This window comes from Oryctolagus cuniculus, chromosome 3 (genome assembly GCF_964237555.1).
Source record: "Oryctolagus cuniculus chromosome 3, mOryCun1.1, whole genome shotgun sequence".
Classification (NCBI taxonomy): Eukaryota; Metazoa; Chordata; class Mammalia; order Lagomorpha; family Leporidae; genus Oryctolagus; species Oryctolagus cuniculus.
This window is the reverse complement of record NC_091434.1, coordinates 59,395,257-59,407,445: the sequence shown is the minus strand read 5'-3', so window position 1 is coordinate 59,407,445 and position 12,189 is coordinate 59,395,257. Positions and strand designations below refer to the sequence as shown.

Genomic DNA, 12,189 nt, shown 5'->3' with positions numbered 1-12,189 from the left:
CATCTAGCAGAGTTGCAAGCATTTTTTAGTGAATGAAGGAAATTATCTTTGGGGATACAAAGGCATTCTACAGAGTAAGAATAAAACATAATGGACAATGGTCCAAGAGACTTCATCATCCAGAGATGGTGTCCCAATTTCATGTGGAGTTTTATGGTTGTTCTGAGGCAGTGATAAGCCACAAAATGTTCATAAACAAGAGCGATATGCGGAGCTGTTTTAGAGAGCAATCACCTGCTGTGTGGGGACAATCAAAAAGAGAGAACCCAGGGGTGGCACAGTTTTGAAGACTGGGCGAATGCAGGCAGTGAGTGAAACTTGGTAAGACTGCAAAGGAAGATCCAGCAATGGGAGCTGTTTTGAAAAACAGTAAGAGCACAACTTGGATGTTAAATGTGCTGGAAAGGTGAAAGATGTCCAGGATTGTCACCCTTGGTAAGTAAGGAAAATGGTTCTTCAGTTGCCAGAATGGGGAAGCTGGGGAGGGGAATGTAAGGAAAAACTGTACAGGGCGCGGGAGGCTACCATCAGGTCGTAGCATTTAAGCTGACACATTCTATTAAGGAGTAGGATATAAGATGGGGCTGAAATCTCTCTGAAGTTTCTAAAGGGGAAATGTCTTTTCTGACCCCTCTGTATGTGTACTTGCACCAAGAGAAACACTACAGGAACTGGGTTCGTTGGGGAAACTTCTATTTAAATTCTGAGTCCTAGCAAAGACTGTGATGAGTGGTGAACAGAGCAGGGCATTTGGCCTAGTTGTTAAGATGCCCATGTCCCAAATCAAAGATTCTGGGTTCCACAGTCTGCTCCAGACACTGATTCCAACTTCCTACCAATGTGCGCCCTGGGAAGCAGTAGGTGATGGCTCAAGTAATTGGGCTCCTGCCACATACAGAGACCTGGATTGAGTCTCTGGGTCCCAGCTTTGGCTCCAGTCAGAACCTGGCTATTGCAGGCATTTGGCAGATGAATCAACAAATGGAGCCTTTTCTCTTTCTATTTCTCTCTTTGACTACCTCTCAATAAATTAAAAAAAATCCAAGTGGTGGGTAGATGATAGTCAGGTAAAAATTGCATCATGTTTGTATGTCCCCTCTCTGGTGAGATGCCTATGTGAAGAGCTGACAAGAAGAATTCCAAGTTGTTGCTGGTTCTATTAAAATCACTACCCAGCTGAAACAAAGGTTTCCACTTAGAGAAACAGTTCTTGGCACATTGTGTTTAACAGATACTTACAATTGAGAGAGTTCTTTAAATATACACACAGGTATTCTTTATTTAAATGTTGGTATCCTCCATTGACACATATACATAATATATATGACATAGTATTTTGGAAAATGACTGTCATGTGTATTCTCTGCATTGTGAGAGTCCAATCATTACCTGGCAAAAGAATGCCCACTGCATGGAAGAATATTTTAGTTTCATTTAAAAAAAAAAAAGTAAGACATATTTACAAATCAGAAAGCAACTTAATGGGTCCAGCATTATGGTGCACAGGCTAAACCACTCTTATAAAGCAGGCATTCCTAAAACTGAGTGCTAGTTTGAGTTCTGGCTGTTCTGATTCCAATACAGTGCCCCACAAATGCACCTGGGGAATCAGTGGAAGATAGCCTGCCTTGCCACCCATGTTAGAAACCTGGAGGAAATTCTAGGGTCCTGGCTTCAGCCTGGCCCAACCTGAGTCATCATGGCCATTTGGTGAGTGAACCAGCAGATAGAAGATCTCTCTGTGTCTCTCCCTTTCTATCACTTTACCTTTCAAATAAATAAATAAATCTTTTAAAAAGAGGAAAGAAAACAACTTGTTTTCTTTTGTGACCAACTGAGTCTGTTTTGTGGGGTTAGTTATTTTCCACCCCATCAAAGGTCCGTGACTCTTTAGCTATGTGGCTTTGGCAGAGGTTTAAGGGACTTTTTCTCTTGTGGGTATTTTCTTGATGATTTCAAGATTTCAAGATGCATCTCACCTCTGTGCTTCTCAGCGTCTCCATTTTCTTGCTTCTTCTTCAACCATGGTTATCTGCAAGTCATTTCCAGACAGCCTGCAAGGCCACCTGGATCTTCAGGCTGTTTTCTTAGACAGATCCCAGGAAAATCTCAGAAGGCTCTCACATGTGGTCCTCATCCAGACCCCTGTAGGGGATGTGGTTACTTCCAAGAGTAGCACTCTCCTCTGTCACTACAGGTCTCTTCTGTCAGCTTCCTGTCTTCATGGAACTCAGCATGACGGTCTTCCACCACACCACCAAAGTCCCAGAGAAAACTCCCTGCATGAACTCCACAAAGCCCCTCACATCTGAGGGAACAAGGACATACCTCCCAGCCCTCATCTCACAGAAAGAATCACAGTCCAATGACACCTGTCTTTCAAGACTCCTCCTGAAAATGCTTCCTCCTCTCTTGAGTTTCTAAACTGCTTTCTAAATGAGAAGCTTCGGTGAGCTAAGGGTAACAGAAGCACCTTCCTGTACCAGTCCAGGTGAAGTCATGTGGGGGTATACTTGTCAGCTCTGGTTGAGCCTCTACTGAAAACCAAACAGGAAGAGCCTCACTTAACATCCTGTTATCAACAAGATGTAGATATTTTAGGCACCAATCAAAATCATAAAATTAATATGAATCTAAGATACAAATGAGTAAATAGTGCCTACACAAGGCTAACAATGGGAGTTAAGAGCAGTGGGATGACAGACAATGCCCAAATGTGTGGGACACATGCATCTCATCTAACCCAAGCTGTGCCGCTTGTTTCCATAGAAACCCGTTGAACATCAAACGGGGAAAGAAACTGCTCTGACTCCTGTGAAGTGTAATTGCAAAGAGAAAGAAATCACCATATGATTCCATTTCAGAATATTTGCCTGTGTATTTTGCTTGAAAAATTAGAGAACAAGTGAGAGAGATTTCTTCCCAATATATGCTAAGTATGTTTCACAACATTAGTCAGATAGTGAAAGAATAAGAAAGATTACAGATTTTACTTTTAGCTTTTTTTCTTAGTTTCTTTATAGTTACATGATTTGAGGAGACCTCTGACCTTTGAAAACCCCATTTCAACCTGAGTGTAGGACCTCAAAAGGACTCCTTGGTCTTCAGAAAGGCTTTCAAGTTTACAACAGAGTCCCATGCCTGATTAATGATTAATGATCCACATTGTTGTGGGTTAAATTGGGTTTCTTCACAAGATGTGTTGAATTCCTAGCCCCTAATATCTGTTAATATGACCTGGTTGGCAAAAAAAAAAAAAAATCATTGCAGATATCATCAGGTTAAGATAAGGTAACACATGCACAGGGAGTTCAGCACCTGTAAGGACAGAGGCAGGAATGGCAGCAGTGCAGCTGCAAGCCAAGGAATGTAAATATATATATATATATTAGTCACCACCAACAAAGTAGGAAGAATCCAGGAAGAATTCTATCCAGGGCCCAAGGAAGGGCAAGGCTTGCTCATGTCTGTGATGTGGGCAAGAGGGTATCAATTTTTTACTTCAAACCCTTGTTATGCACAAAGGCAGACATTCTAAGTACTGATGTGTAAAAGTTAAATTTTATTCAAGAGGTGAAAAAGTAAATCCACATACATGAGCATGGGTTGCCCCACACAAAGAAATATCAGTCATGGTTGAACAGTAGGCCAGAAGATTGCCCAAAAGGAGGAGAGGGAGAGTAGAAACAGAAAAAACACCAGAAAAGCAAGAACCCCTATTAATTGTTTTTTAATGCAGTTTAGGGTGGTCCTCTGGACATGAAGCTACCTGGGAATTATATGACCCTTCCAGAAATACCACATGGAACACAATATCCATTCTTCATGGTGTCCCTTAGGTCCTACATGAAGCAGATGCAGCTCAGGGAGCATGTTGATTGACAGAATTACATTGGGGCTGTGACTTCCAGCTCAGCAGCTGCCTGCCTGACTAGCCCATATCACCTGGATTTCAGACTTCCAGACTCCAGAGCGATGAGAAAATACACGTCTGTAGTTTCAAAAGTCCTAGGTTGTGGTACTTTCTCAGGGCAATCCTGGGAAACTAACAAAGAAAAAAGAAATTTTCAGTTGCAAACGCAGAAACTGTAAGGCCATTTTCTTATGACATTTGGGCTTCCCTAAAGTAGCTGCCTGGTTGAGAAAGGTGCTTGGATTAATGATCTTGAGGGGCAGCATTTCCACTGTTAGTGCTGATAAATAGGCTACCATTAGAAACAGTTTTTTGATTTAGCAACTTCTCATGTCCTTTCTTATTTATTATTTTAAATAGATCCCATGATCCCTAGCTCTTCAGCAGTTGTAAAGGGAAACAATCTCATTTGGTAGAATGATTATAGATAAACTTGTAAACTTATTTGTAGTAAGATGACTTTTGAAAGCATTTTTTCCAAGAATTTTCTGCAGCTTGAACACATTTGTATGTAATTCTATTAGAATTTCAACATCTTCATGTTTAATAATAGACTAACAGCAGCAACATTTACTCCAAAAGTTTGTCAACTCCATCATAGGCAAGATTTCAAAGTATTACTCTGACTACAAAAATCCACAGATTAAAAATAATTTCTTATTAGAATCTGTAATTATATTTGCATATTATACTCATAAACATAAATAATTTATTTATTTGTGATTATTTTTCAAATTTGAAAACCAAGGAGGCTTTTCCTATGAAGTGATAGAAATATTCTAAAATCAATCATAGTCACAAGTCTGTATATGTATACAGTGCATAAATGCATAAAAATCATTATTTTGTGCACATAAAATGAATTGATTTTTATGGGGTGCAGATTACACCTCAATAAAGTAACTTAAAAGCCAAGTGCTGCTTTCCTGCAGGGAAATTTTAGTTCTGCAGAACTCTTTGCAGAGTCAGGACTTGGTTAATAATAATTGGTGATGGTATTTACATCACTCTGGTAATAGCCCACACGGAACAAGATGCAATTGGTGTGTTGTGATTTTGCTTGCCAAAGATGCATGTGGATAAACCAGAGCCTGTTGGATGAAAGAAATTCCAGAGACAATGACCCTCCACAGGATAAAAACAGTGTTTCTCCTACTCTGTGTCTAGAGCCTGGGATTAATCTTCTGAAAGCATTTCAAGGCATTATCTTCACCAGAATTTGTAAAGGAAATGCCTCTAAGACAATTGAGGATGTCAGATGTATCAATCTATTTGATAACTCAATTTTAAAGAAATTGGAACCACTATCAAAAAAGAAAAAAATATAAGCAGAACTTGACTCAAATGATACATAGCATTTAAAAATAATTTTCTGCTGCCTAATAGAAATATGAAAATGGGTATTAGCATGAACACACAAGCACACAAGTTTCTACTATTTTGAGACAGAAAAATGTGATGATTCACTTTGTACAGCTAAATTATAACAATCTTTAAAGCAATAAATCCTATGAATTCATTATTAGAAGCAGAAATCATCTCACATATGGAGTCAGTACAAAGGAAGATTTTCATTTCAATTAAATTTACCGTTGTATATGTCTTCCACTCTGAACAGACACAACCTTGTCTTCTTTTAAAATGGAACAGGAGCACACCTCAGTAAGGTTTTGTAGAGTTCTGATTTTAGAACACCCTAGAACTTACAGTTCTCTATGAAGTACTATATGTAGAAGAGTCAAAATTTAGTTACAATTTTATACCACCTTTAATTCTGATTTACTATTTAAGCTCCTAGTTTTCATTTGTTGTCTTTATGGATTTCCTAATGGTGGTAAATGGGAAACTATTTTTCACAATACTTTCCTAAAACAAATATAAGGATATTTCAAAAAGTTCATGGATAATGGAATCAGAGGTTAAGTTTAGTTTTGTGGAAATACTTTTGAAATCTATGCAGTTTTTTCATACTATGCATTTTCATGAACTTTTTGGGAAAGTGTTTTAGTAAATACTTTACGTTAAGCCAATTTATCTTTATTAAACAAGTAATCTAAAATATAATTTAACAGCTTTTTGAAGTATATATTTTTCACTTACAGTTAATCAGCTTTGTAACTTGAAATACTCTTGCAGCACATTTTGCCTTATGTTTTTCTAAGTGACTTTTTCAAAGATTTTCCTGTAAGGGGGAAAATGTCACTGGCAAGTAATTGCATTCTGATTATTCTCTAATGTTAATAGACATAAAAAGAAAAAAATCATTATCAGTCATTTTAAAGTCATTTTATTTTAAGCAATCTAAACTTGTTATCATTATGTTTCACTCAGAAATAACAGAAGGATCTGAATGTAAAAAATATCTGTTAGGCTTCTAGAGTGTATTCTCTAAGCATCAATAGCAATAAAACTAATACTGAACTAGAAAGCCATGCATAGTTTTTTCATAATATGCATTTTCCACAAACTCTTTGAAGGCCCCTCATATAGCTCAACATCCCTGTTTGTAAAACTAGAGCAAATCAGATTTGACCAACCCGCCTTAGAAGATGGTTTTAAAGTGTTAAAAGAGAAGTTGTATATAAACATAGAGTACCCTAGAAAGAATTCTAACAAGCTATTATCAAGGATAACATTATTCTACTAATGGATGAATTAAATTTGTTCAGTAATTAAAGATGATGTTGTCTTGGTAAGTCCAGGGCATAATTATCAATTCTGTCTTTGCAATGTTCCTAACCTTCCTTCCTCCCACCCTTTAGCCTCCTGCTCCACACACATACTGGTCATGAGAGAAGGGTGTAGTCAAGGAAATGAAGAATTTATGGTCTTGAAACCAATAAAACAATGTTCAGATCTACGAAGAACTCAACTCTATGACTTGCATCATCAACCAATTGGCCTGCTCTGTGACAAAGCTGCTCAGCAATGCTAGGATGCTCTGGGTAAGTGGGTAGAGGAGAAGGTGGATGTGAGGAAACTAACTTTTCACAAAATAAGGACATCTCCTATTTTCAATACCTAAGTAAACTTCCTTTGTCCTTGAAGAAGCTGGGCTGATCAACAAAACAAAGAGATGCCATAAATGCCATCTAAGAATGTTGCAAATGCTCTCTATGAGCTTTCTTTACCTGAAGTCTCCTACTAACAGCCCTCAAGCTCAAATTTTATGAAATACTGGGCCCTCCTAATTCCCCCAACTCACTCCGTACGCATCTCCATTCTGTTCTGGCATCATGAAGCTAATTCCTACAGGCTTTTTTAACTGTGTCCCTGTCCTCTGGCTTCTGATTGATCTTAGACATTTGCCCTGACAAGCAATAGCAGTAGAAAAACTTGGGAAGTTTTATTCCATGACAGACCATGGGTTATCAGCAAAGTCATGGCTCCTGTGGGTTAGCTTTGCATCAGCTGTGCCTGTAGCTCTTTCTGGGACTGTTAACTGCTTTCTCCCCTTGCCCAGTCCAGTGGTGATACTGTTGCAACCCCATTCCTTTTTAGCTACCTCAAAACCTAACCTTGATTTCTAAATTGTCCTTTGATTAAAGTCTCAACTATCCTTTTTGAGAATGTCATCCTTTTCCAAATGGGACCTTTACTGCCACACTGACAGCAGTTTTTCTGTAGAAAAGTTGTTTGCCATATTCTTTACTGGGCCAGTCATTGGTATTTCTGGAACCTTCAAATACTTGAGAATCAGTGAAATGTTAAGTCATTGCAGCTGGGGGTCGGAGCTGTGGCACAGCAGGTTAAAGCCCTGGCCTGAAGCACCAGCATCCCATATGGGCGCCAGTTCTAGTCCCCGCTGCTCTTCTTCCGATCCAGCTCTCTGCTGTGGCCTGAGAAAGCAGTAGAAGACGGCCCAAGTCCTTGGGCCCCTGCACCCACCTGGGAGACCCGAAAGAAGCTCCTGGCTCCTGGCTTTGGATCAGCAGAGCTCCGGCCATTGCAGCCAATTGGGAATGAACCATCGGATGAAGACCTCTCTCTCTCTCTGCCTTTCCTCTCTCTGTGTAACTCTGACTTTTGAATAAATAAATAAATAAAAATCTTTAAAACAATAAAAATAAAAAGTATTGTAGCTAATATTTTTAGGAGAGTAAATAACTGTTTATGTATCCACTTAGGGGACCTCAAAATACTTCCCACAAAATTACTATATACAGCTAAGTTTACAGATCATGGGTATACCACTGGTATCATTCACAGCTTCTAAATAATAAGAAAATGCAAATTCAAAAATTATCTTTCAAAGGTAATCTTAAGATATTTTTAATGGGAAAAGTAACTACATTTTTGGAAATTCCATTCACATACCAAACACCTAACCCCCACTGATTTAATGATCTTTATGGTAGAGAGGCCAAGGCACTAAAACTTACTTGGTGCATTGTCAAGAAGGTACCAGGCAAAGCACTAAAAACCACATGTGATCCAAATTTATTAGGAGAAAAATGTTATCTGAAGAAGTAGAAGTATTTACTCTATAACCCAGCAGGACACAAGGGTTGTTGTCCACAGATCTTGCTTTATTAAAAGAAGAAGTGATTTGTAGTTTCGCACATCAAAGGGTGAGCTGAACTTAGCAGGGTGGCCTTTGTTTGTGCAGCAATTTCCATGTTTGCATAGTGCTGGGAAACATTCCTGTTGTAGTGCTGAGCTGGGCACTACTACTTTGCTTAACAAGGAACTTTTCCTCCTCCCTTTCCATCTCTGGCCTCAAAAGATAATTTGCAAAGATAGACTGCACCATATGCCAATTTAATCTACATAAATTTTATATATGGAACCCTGAAAAATACGCTTTATTTTATTCGACTTTTTAATTTTGCATATTTTCAAATACTTGTCTGCTCACAGATACTGTCTGAACACAAAGTGATTTATTTTATGGGGAATTCTTAAGGAAAACTTCCCTAAAGCTTGTAGATTCTTTCAGCACTATTTTTCAATAATATTACATAAGAAAAGAATATTGAAATTTTGCAATATTTTCAAATGTGCAATAATGAGCTCACAATTCATGTATGGAGAGAATGATTCGAGAATAACTTTGATAACCAATTCTTCTGAAGATACAACATGATATTTCTATCACTCTTTCGTTTTTAGATTTGATATTTTGAATAAATTAATGATTTATAGATTAGTCTTGGCTGAATTCTGGAAAGCAGAATATTTTAGAATTAAAATGTTAAGCCATTTTTTAGAACAATATACATATTTCCATGTGCTCATTGTTCAATCACGTTTGTACTCCGATTTTTCTCTTCATTGTGGAACAGATACTGGTGCAGGTTTTTAGTGTAGCTACTGGATATGATCATTCATAAGATTAACTAGTATGTCAGTATTTCTAACTAAAGCAATCAGTCAACAGTTTCTCTTTTCACTTGATTTATGCTTTCAAATGTGTTGGTGAATGTTTTATACATTTTAATATGTATAAGAATTAAATAAACGCATCTAGCTATAAGTAATTTCATCTGGAATATAAACAGTGCTGCACATGAAAATCTAAATGTAGTATGCAAATTATGTTACACTAAGATATTTGAGTTGTACCAAGTGTAATCTATTTTTTAAATTGAGTAAAAATTATTTCCTAACATCCTCCCCCAAAAAGATAATCCATAGCAGCATCCTCCAAAGGGTTTGCTCATGAAGCTTAGAAAATTTCCATTATTTCAATATCATTTATCATCTACGCTATTAAATTGCACATTGGTATTTTTCTGGAAAAGATCTGTATTACACTTTGAGAAAGTACAGCATGGAATTGTTCATGATTAAGAAAACTTAGAGAACCCTATATTAATTCATAAATTAATTTCAGCTAGTCACCATATAAAATTTTATATTGTAGGGACATTTTTTCCTTTTCAAGGTATTATTCCTTTGAAAATTTATTTGTTTATTTGAAAGACACAGAGAGAGACAGAGATAAACAGAGAGGAATCATCTATCCACTGGTTCATTCCTCAAATGCTTACAACAGCCAGGGTTAGATCAGGTTGAAGCGAGAAGCCTGGAACTCAATCCCAGTCTCCTACTTAGGTAGCAGGGACACAACTACTTGAGACATCAACTGTTGCCTCCCAGGGCACACATTCGTGGGAAGCTTAATGGGAAGTGGAGGCGAGAGTTGAACCCAAGTACTCTGATTTAGGATGCAGAGATCCAAAGTGGTTTCTCAAGTGCTGAGCCAAATGCCTACCCCTTTAGTCATTATTCCTATGTAATCTAGAGCTGATTTGAAATTTAGGGAGCAATTTTTATAGAATCACAGAGAATTCAATAATTTTGTAAAAGGCTGGTCCTGGATCCACCTCCTTGACATATCGATGGGTAGTTTATCATCCTATACAATAGAAGCTCCTTGGATTAATTCAAGAGACTCAGTTCAATGACACTAAGGCAGACACTTGATGAAGAGGAGCAATTCTGTTTTTAAAACAGGCTGATGGCCTAAGCAAAGCCTTTCATAACTTTGTTTTTCATAGTAAGAAATATATTTTGCATCAGAAACCAGTGCACATCATACACACACACAAACACACACATACATACTCTCATGTTTATATAGAACTATAACTAAATTTCTCAAAGCAACACTTACTGGAATTATAGTCAAAGCACTATTATACTATTCTATTCTATTCATCATTCTTATGGTGTTGAAAATGACCCAGTAAATTATTCTATGTCCATCCAGTAGAAAGAAAAGGACATGTAAGTATTTTTTTTAATATTTATTTATTTTACTTGAAAGTCAGAGTTACACAGAGAAAGAAGGAGAGGCAGAGAGAGAGAGTCTTCCATCCGCTGGTTTACTCCCCAGTTGGGCACATTGGCTGGAGCTACACCGATCACGAGCCAGGAGCTTCTTCCGGGTCTCCCACGTGGATGCAGGGGCCCAAGAACTTGGGCCATTGTCTACTGCTTTCCCAGGCCATAGCAAAGAGCTGGATCAGGAAGTGGAGCAGCCGGGACTAAAACCGGCACCCACATGGGATGCCGGCACTGCAGGCGGCAGCTTTACCCGCTATGCCACAGCCCCAGCTCCAGCACAGGTAAGTATTTTATAAACATTAACATGTAAAAAAGACCACCTGTTATTCTCTGATTTATAAGTGGAAGTTATCAGAGGAACATGAACTTTCTTTGTTCAGAGTCATGTACAAATTCCTTTACTTTTAGCCTCACAAAACATTAAATTGAAAAAACTAAAGCACTACTTGAAAACGTTGGGCTTCTAATTCACTGAAGCAAATGAATGGAAATCTTTGAAACCTAAATTGAGTTACACAATCTCATTAGCTAAATTTGCTTACAGATAGTAGGTAGTGATTGATATAATCAATACTTAGATAGTTCATCACTATTTAAAATGATAAATTAAACCTGGCTTTTCAGATTCAAAACTGAAATTATGTCTTCTAGTCATCTAGAGAAACTGACAGAGATTAGATGAAGAGCCTAGGCTCCCTTTTCATTCTCTTTCTGACTTAGAATGAAGACCAAACCCTGCTCTACCCTAAGACTCTGAAAGGAAAAATTTTCCTTGCCTTTCAGTACCCAGGGGAAAGCCTGGCACTATGGAATATCACCAGACCCCAGAGTGATCTATGGGTTTCTGTCTGAACTTCTGTCAACAACAACAACAACAACAAATCCATTCATTTGGTTCAGTCACAACTCTCAGGAGAAGTAAGTGCCTTTGGGGGGAAAATCGGATATAATTTCTAAAAAATTGACTGAGTTCATTAGAGCACTTGGAAAGAGACAGAAATGCAATAATAATTAGGACTTCAAAGTCCAACAAGCTGAAGAGCATGAAGAAATGAATCTGGAATAGAGTATATATCCAGGTAGCTTCTTGAGCGTCTTGGTGAGTGAGGAAGCATCCTGAAGCTGGAACAGAACATAAAAGGGAGTAAAAGGGCACCAAACAGGGCTTTAATCCCACCATTACTTAGTATAAATAGCTAACCTGCTGTAATGCTGTCAGAGTGAGTGTTAACAATAGATGTCTTTAAAACTGATCTTCATCTCCTCCTCACATATAAATAGGCAGGCTGCTGTGTTCTACATGGGTCATTCTGGGACCCAGGCTTCTTTTCCCATTACCATCAGGGCATTGCCCTTAAGGATGTTTTCTAAGGAGACAGAATTTATTCCTGTTTAGGAGAGGGGAAAGAGCACCAAGGAATATTCATCCAAAGTTTTATATCCTGAGATTGAAAGAGGCATATAGCACTTCCATTTATTTTCCC

General features: G+C 38.0%; 1 long non-coding RNA gene across 1 annotated transcript; it reads left to right on the top strand.

Annotated features, from left to right (window-relative positions):
* Positions 1-243: 243 nt before the first annotated feature.
* LOC138849107 (uncharacterized) lies at positions 244-7,986 on the top strand. Its single transcript, XR_011387529.1, has 3 exons — positions 244-435; positions 6,676-6,858; positions 7,739-7,986. It is a non-coding gene; the product is annotated as an uncharacterized lncRNA (long non-coding RNA).
* Positions 7,987-12,189: the final 4,203 nt, after the last annotated feature.